Source organism: Daucus carota, chromosome 1 (assembly GCF_001625215.2).
Source record: "Daucus carota subsp. sativus chromosome 1, DH1 v3.0, whole genome shotgun sequence".
Classification (NCBI taxonomy): Eukaryota; Viridiplantae; Streptophyta; class Magnoliopsida; order Apiales; family Apiaceae; genus Daucus; species Daucus carota.
Genome location: NC_030381.2, coordinates 3,854,748 through 3,863,134, shown reverse-complemented (window position 1 = coordinate 3,863,134; position 8,387 = coordinate 3,854,748). Strand labels below are relative to the sequence as shown.

The 8,387-nt window shown below is 33.1% G+C and overlaps 1 pseudogene; it reads left to right on the top strand.

Annotated features, from left to right (window-relative positions):
• Positions 1–5,934: 5,934 nt before the first annotated feature.
• Positions 5,935–8,387, top strand: LOC108193877 (eukaryotic initiation factor 4A-2-like; annotated as a pseudogene).

Genomic DNA, 8,387 nt, shown 5'->3' with positions numbered 1-8,387 from the left:
TAGTTTCTGGTTGTACAGTAGAATCATAATGTTCATCAGAATCATTAGAGACATCAAAAAACCAGATAAAGGTTGAAGACCGAAGGTAAAGAACAGGGGTTTAGTGTTTTAGTTTTTGTGAGTGTTTTTCGATTCCTTTTCGTATTTTTAATGCTTATCTTTTGTACTTATCAGAGGTCATGGCTGGATGTGCATTAGAAGAATCTCTCTTGAATGTGAATAAGACTGATCAGTAAGTTCATTGTCTAATTTTTCCAAGTCATTGTTGTTTCAATATAATATGGTATACTTGGCCTTTAGATTTATTGTCAAACTCTTCTATGCATTATAAAAACGTCTATCTCTTATGATAGATGAATTCACTGCAGCAGTCCTCGTGATAATGGAGAAGAGATCTTGGAATCAGATGATGAGTATGAAACCTCCAAAGGTACGAAATTGCAGGAAATCTTTTTGGAGGTATATATGCTTATGGTAGAAGACCTTCGCAGTGACCAATCCATTAGCTGACTTAGTTACTTCACTTTTTGTTTTCTTTCGATCTTGAATTAAGTTAAAGCTCTTAAGGGTAGCTTTCGGCATCTTGTATACTGTTTAAGGTTTGTAGCAACTATTTTGTGCAGTTATATCAGGATTCAAGTGCTAATAGTTTTGATTGAGATGTATGGTCTTGTTTATATGTCATTTTCATGTGGTCAAATTAGTTGGTAATATATCAAGTGTTTTTGTGCAATATAGTGGACTTAATATTTAAGTTCTTGAGTTATTCATCTATGTATTTCCATGGTTGGATATGTAAGCTTAATTTTTATTTACTTTGTTATCTTAATTCTTTCCCCCTTTCTGATAAGAATATTTGTCTTGTACTCTAAAGTCTCAAGACTCTCAACAGAGATGGCTGGCGCTGCACCAGAAGCTTCCCGATTTGATGTGAACCTATATGACCTCGAAATGTCTAAGCAGTAAGCAATCTGTGCTTCGTGTTCAGTTTAATGTTGTTGCCTCATTTAGTTGCTAGTAGTCATAATTTTTTTCTTTTTTACTTATTTTGAATGCATATACTTGCTTACCTGCAATAATGTTTTTTTTCTTCCTTCTGATGAATTAATTGGATTAGACTCGATGCTAATGGAGAAGAATTTTTCACAACAAATGATGAGGTTTACGACAGTTTTGATGCTATGGGATTGCATAAAAATCTTTTGAGAGGCATCAATGCTTACAGTAAAGGAAATTATTATGTTTTATTTTCTTTAATTGCGTGCGCCTATTCTTCTGAAACCAGATAAGAAAGACATCCAGATAAATCAAAGCAGTAGTATACATGAGTACTTCACATTCAGGGTTGTCTATGCTCGACAGTCGACAGTATTCTATTCATGAGTTGCCAAATAACTTGGATCTTCTTATCAAGTCTGTTTGGACAACTAATTTGTTACCAGCATCCAACAGATTTATCCAAATTAATGCTCTTTTCTAAAATTCAAAAAATCTTTTTTTAAGGTTTCGAGGGGCCATCTGCAATCCAGCAGCAGGGGATTGTTCCATTCTGTAAGGGACTAGATGTTATTTAACATGCGCAATCTGGTTTTGGGAAAACCATAGTTTTCTGCTCTGGAATTCTCCAGCGGCTTGATTATGGTGTTCTTAAATGTCAAGCTTTGATTCTTGCTCCTACTTTAGAAATAGTACAACAAATTGAGAAATACATGCAAGCACTTGGTGACTATCTTGGTATACGGTTCATGCTTGTGTGGATGATTACGGTCTCTCGTACGATCAGTTCATCCTATCGGGTGGAGTTCATGTTGTAGTTGTTACTCCCAGATGTGTACTCGACATGCTGCAAAGACAGTTACTTCAATACTTCATTCAGATTATATCAGGATGTTTGTTTTAGACGAAGCAGAATGCTCTTAAAAGAATTCAAAGAGGTATTTGTATCTCTTATGAGCTATATAAGTCATCAATATGTGGATGTTACTGTCGTTAATATGCAATTTGATATGTGGCATTCAATTGTTTGCCTTCTGCAGATTAATAATATCTTCACTCCCTGCCACCGAAAGTTCAGGTTGGAGTTTTCTCTGCCACCATGCCTCCTGAGGCTCTTGAAATTGCAAGGAGATTCATGTATAAGCCTGTAAGAATCCTCATTAAGCGAGATGACGGATGTTAAACAGTTTTATGTTGATCTTGACAAGGAGGAATGGTAAGTAGAAAACACTTTTTAAACTTTATGACGTTTTGGCTACCGAACAGAGTATCATCTTTGTCAATAGCAGGTGCAAGTTCAATTGGCTCAGCAAGAAAATGCAAAGGCGTGATCACGCAGTTTCTGCCATGCATAGAGGCATGGATCTGGATAGCAGATATAGGACTATGCGTGAATTCCATCCTGGTTCTTCTAGCATGCTCATCACAACTGATACTTTTGCCCGCGGTATAGATGTCCAGCAAGTGGTAGTTGTAATTAACTATGATCTACCAACTAGGCCAGAGATGTACCTCCATCGGAATGTGACTAGTTAGTATTTAATTGCAGGGGCTTATTACCAGATTTATTTGTATTGAACTTGTAACTTTTGAGAGACTACTCCACTGTTTGAAAAATCTCTGCCACTCATGAAGACATGGATCAGAATACTAGAGATATAATTATGCAAGAATTCCGGCTCCTTCAAATTACTAACCACCTTCAACACAATTTTTACAAAATTAACTCCAAATTTTCAATTCACAAAACTAACCACCCTAATTCATTCACACCTCGGGCGAACATGATAAGCCCTTGGCTTGGACGAACATGACATAAAAATTGTTATATGTTCGCCTCACCCACGGGCGGACATAACACGGAACCAAGCTCCACCTTCACATTGTTTTTGAACTTTCCTTTTCCAAAGAAAACGACCAGCTAAAACATTAAAACTAGGGCATTTTTTACAAGTCTTATAATATTAAATGAAAATAATATTATAAAAAATAATATTATTATCAAAGTACTATTATATATTTTGAGATTATAATATAATAACAATTTTTTTTGAAAAGCAAAAGCAAAATATAAATAATATATTTTTGACATTATAATATTTTGACATTATAATAATATATTTTGATAACTTAATATATAATAATATATTTTTATATTATAAATACAATAATATATATTGGTAATAGAATATAAAATATAATTTTTAATAGTATATTCTGATATAATATTATAATATCAAAATATATTATTATATCATTATATATTATTATTTTGATATATTATATTATAATATAATATTATTTGATATTATATAATATTATAATATAATGTTATTATAATATTATCTCGTAAAAGTTAATTAGCCTTTAACAAATCATATCGCTCTTAATTTTTCAGCTTTTCTTTTCGGTTTATACAGTTTTTGAAGCTCACAAGACAACTCTCAAAATAATATTATTTGGTATTAATACATCAAATTTACATCATATTGTTATATTATATCACATTATCATATTATATTATATTATAATATTATATTATATTATTATATCATAATATAATATACTATATCAAAATAATAATATAATAATATTATGATATTATAGTATAATATTATATTTTGATAATATAATGTAATATATTAAAAATATAATGATATAATAATATATTTTGATATTATAATATTATAATCATAATATAATAATATATTTTGATATTAATGAACTAATGTCAAATAATACTCGATTCGTCCCTTTTTAGTTGTCACTTTGACTTTTTGCACGTAATTTAAAATGATTAAAAAACATAATTCCACTTATTAATTTTAAAATATAAATTATAAATTTTAATTCAAAAAAAGAAACTTTTAGAAAAATAAGAGAAAGTAGAAAATATTAGTCAACTCAAAAGTAGAACTAAAAGGGAATTTGAGGGAGAACATGAATAGTAAAAAACTCAAAATTCCCGATATAATAACTCAGTGTGTTCGCCCAAACCTGGGTAGGACACACTATCATTGCCCAAGTGTGTTCTCCCGGGTGTGGGGGTGTTTTAAGTTTTTTTACTTGCCTTCTGTGTTCGCCCGAGGAGTAAATGATTTAGAGTGGTTAGATTTATAAAACGAAATTTTAGGTGGTCAGTTTTGTAAAGAGTGCGTTTAGGTGGTTATAAATCTGAAGGAGCCCAAAAATTCCGCTCAGGTTCTTCTCTTATGCTCGTAACTTGTTACCATGTGTGGGTTGTGATTAATTATGTGTGGGTTGTGGTTTTTTCTGGGGGTCATTTAGTAAAATGGGCTAAAAGTTATGGGTTGGCCCAGTGGGTTCCAGGGCACTGGCCAGGCTCGAGGTCCGCCTGTGATGAAAACAATCGTACCGTCGTGTGTCCATCTTCAACTATGTTGTTTCTTTTTCGGGACACTAATTTAAGTTGTATTTATGATTTTTTTTATTGAAGGAGTTTTCAATAATTTTTCAGAATTATATTCATGGTTGATAATAGTTGCAGATACTGTTGCAAATATAATCTCCGTTTTTCTGTTTAAATAAAACTTTATAAAACTCATAATATTTTTATAAAAAAACACTCTCTAGATTTGAGTATTTGTGAGAAAACCCCTTGAAACTATAGAATATATTAGAAAGAATAATAGATATATCATTAAAACAATTTATATAAGTTTTGTGAATATAAATTTAGATATTATAGAAGGAATGTAATGAGGGATGTGTATTTAAATTTTAATAATATTTGTTGTAATTATTTATTTAACAAATCATCACATAATTTTCTAGTATTGTATGATCACACCTCACAAGATACATATACTAAGAGCAACTCTAACAGTGTGCCTAAATTAGTTAATAAAATCATATTTAGATAATATATAAAAAATGAAGTATTTCAAAATTATCTTAATAATTATTTAAATCATTGTTTTTAGTTAATAACGAGTCATTATCTATATAATATTTATGAATAAATAATTAACCTCCCTCCTTTTTTTTTTCTTCATCTTGACCGAAATTCGAACCGACGAATACCTGATCTGAACCCAAAACCCCGAATATATAATATTACACACACACATATATATATTTATAATTTTATATATAACTTTATATATGTAATATTATATATATATATATATATGCAAGACTTGTGCGCTTAAACACTACAAGAGTGTTCTACTATATAAAGCCATGGAAGGCCCATATTCTTTTCTATGTGGGACTCTTGTTTCTTTTCCAATTTTTCCACTACTAAGGAAGCAACTTTGGATCATCACAACTCATCCATTCCTTAGTCATTTTGAGTGAATAAACATGCATTGGAAAGCTCTCTCGGAGGAGAACATAATCCAAGCATAACCCGCCACGAACACGTAGCCGAGCCTCACTCAAATTTGTGCTCAAAATGACAAACTTCCAACAGAAACCTCCCAAGGTACGAAATTGTAGGAAATCTTTTGAGAGTTATCCAGGCTTTCCTGGAGTCATAATATACCTCCACAGTGACCAATCTATTAGCTGACTTAGCTACTTACTTACTTCACCTTTGTCTTCTTTCCATCTTGAGTTAAGTTAAAGCTCTTACGGATAGGGATAGCTTTCAGCGTCTTGTATACTGTTTAAGGTTTCATGGCTTTGTAGCAACTATCAGTGCAGTTATATCAGGATCCAAGTGCTAATAGTTTTGATTGAGATGTTACAGATGTATGGTCCTGTCTATATGTCGTTTTCATGTCGTCATATTGTTGCTAATATATTAAGTGTTTTCATGCAATGTAGTGGACAATAGTTATCAGTTCTCGAGTTATTCATCTATGTATTTCCATGGTTGGAGATTGAAGCTTATTTGTTATTTACTTTGTTATCTTGATTCTTGCCCCTTTTTTGATAAGGATATTTGTCTTGTACTCTAAAGTCTCAACAGAGATGGTTGGCTCTGCACCAAAAGCTTCCCAATTTGATGTAAACCTATATGACCTCGAAATGTCTAAGCAGTAAGTGATTTGTGCTTTGAGATGAGTTTTATGTTGTTGCCTCATTATGTACTCGTCGTCATAAATATTCTGTTCGCCTTTCCCTTTTTTTTTTTTTTTTTCTCTTTTAACTTATTTCAAATGCATTTGCTTGCTTATTTGCAATAATGTTTACTTGTTCTTCTAATGACTTTATTGGATAAGACTCGACGCAGATGGAGAAGAATTCTTCACAACAAATTTTGAGGTTTATGACAGTTTTGATGCTATGGGATTGCATAAAAATCTTTTGAGAGGCATCTATGGTTACGGTAAAGGAAATTATTATGTTTTATTTTTTCTTTAATGTTGCATGCGCCTATTCTTCTAAAACCAGATAAATTAAAGCAGTAGTATATATGAATACTTTACATTCATGGTTGTCTATGCTCGACAGTCGACAGTATTCAATTCATTAGTTGCCAAATAACTTGGATATTCTTATCAAGTCTCTTTGACAACTAATTTATAACCAGCATCCAATAGATTTGTCCAAATTAATTATCTTTTTTAAAATTAAAAAATCTTTTTCTTAGGTTTCAAGGGGCCATCTGCAATTCAGCAGCAGGGGATTGTTCCATTCTGTAAGGGACTCGATGTTATTCAACAGGCACAATCTGGTTTTGGGAAAACCACAGTTTTCTGCTCTGGAATTCTCCAGCGGCTAGATTATGGTGTTCTTAAATGTCAAGCATTGATTCTTGCTCCTACTACAGAACTAGCACGACAAATTGAGAAAGTTATGCAAGCACTTAATCACTATCTTGGTATAAGAGTTCATACTTTTGTGGGTGAACACGGTCTCGAGTATGATCAGTTAATTCTAGAGGATGGAGTTCATGTTGTGATTGGTACTCCCAGACGTGTCCTCGTCATGCTGCAAGACAGTTACTTCATTCAGATTACATCAGGATGTTTGTTTTGGACGAAGCAGATGAAATGCTCTTAAAAGAATTCAAAACGGTATTTTGCATTTCTCATTAGCTATATGGTCATCAGTATGTGAATGTTGTTGTCATTAATTTGCAGATTGTTATGTGGTATTCATAATTCAATTGTTTGCCTTTTGCAGATTTATGATATCTTCAGATTACTACCACCGAAAGTTCAGGTTGGAGTTTTCTCTGCCACCATGCCTCCCGAGGCTCTTGAAATCACAAGAGAATTCATGCATAATCCTGCAAGAATTCTTGTAAAGCGAGAGGAGCTCATCCATAAGGGTATCAAACAGTTTTATGTTGATCTTGACGAGGAATTGAAAGTAGAAACACTTTCTGATCTTTATATGGTTTTGGCTATCAAAATCAAACCGAGTATCATCTTTGTCAATAGCCGGCTCAAGGTTGATTGGCTGACTGAGAAAATGCAAATCCGTGATCTCGCAGTCTCTGCCTTACATGAAGGCATGGATCTGCATAGTAAATTCACAATCATGAGTGAATTCTATTATGGTTCTTCTCACATGCTCATCACAACTGATACCTTTGCCCGCGGTATAGATGTCCAGCAAGTGGCAGTTGTGGTTAACTATGATCTACTGACTAAGCCAGAGATGTACCTCCATCGGATTGGACGCACTGGTCGTTTTGGAAGAGAAGGCGTTGCGATTAACTTTGTCACTGAGGATGATAAGAGATTGTTGATGGACATAAAGAAGTTTTATAATGTGCAAGTCAAGGAGCTGCCAGCCGATGTTGCTGATCTTCTTTAGGGTGGAATTTGCGACTAGTTAGTATTAAATTATAGGGGCTTTATTACCAGATTTATTTATATTCATGAACTTGGAACTTTTGAAACAGCATCATTAAGCACAATGGCTGAATATTAAGTTTTTAACTCTATGACTGCATAAAACTGTAGTATATGTTCTTCTGCTGCTAGCAGCTAGAACAATATCTGATTCTTCAGTTGTTTGCTTCTTGCAGGCTTATGATATTATGGGCTCGAATAGTGTAAGAAGGTTTCCTTAATAAAATCTCATAGTTCTCTTGTCCAAAAATTTCCGCCACTCATGAAGACATGGATCAGAATACTGGTCCCTGGAGATATAATTATGCAAGAATTCCGCTCAGGTTCTTCTCTTATGCTTGTTACCATGTGTCGGTTAGTGGACGTTTTGGACGGAGAGGTGTTGCGATTAGCTTTGTGACCTGAGATGAAGAGAAGTTGTTGGTCGACATACAGAGGTTTTATAATGCAGCAGTTGAGGAGCTGCCGGCCAATGTTGCTGTTATTCTTTGGTGTGGAATAGGTCTGACTAGTAAAGTATTAGTTCAAAGTTTAGTATGTGTGATTTTAAACTTTGAAGCAGTATCAGTAACAGTAAGCTCAATTGCTTAAGTTTTAACCTTTTTTTTTTTTTGTCTG